Here is a 227-nt window from a genome sequence, read left to right on the forward strand (position 1 = left end):
AAGCATTCATTTCACAACTAGATTGTATATGGTATTTGGCTGTGATGAGACTCCCATTATTCAGTAAACCCTCATCTCATTCAGCAGGCACATGTTAAACAGCATTGTTGTTGGTGTGAAATGGGGGAATGTGTTCCTTCATTGTATTGGGCCTTTTGTATCGAATTCCTGATATTAAATTAAATGTGCCTTGAAATAAAAAAAAAAAAAAAAAAAAAAGATTTTTA

Source organism: Mus pahari, chromosome X (assembly GCF_900095145.1).
Source record: "Mus pahari chromosome X, PAHARI_EIJ_v1.1, whole genome shotgun sequence".
In the NCBI taxonomy this organism is placed as follows: Eukaryota; Metazoa; Chordata; class Mammalia; order Rodentia; family Muridae; genus Mus; species Mus pahari.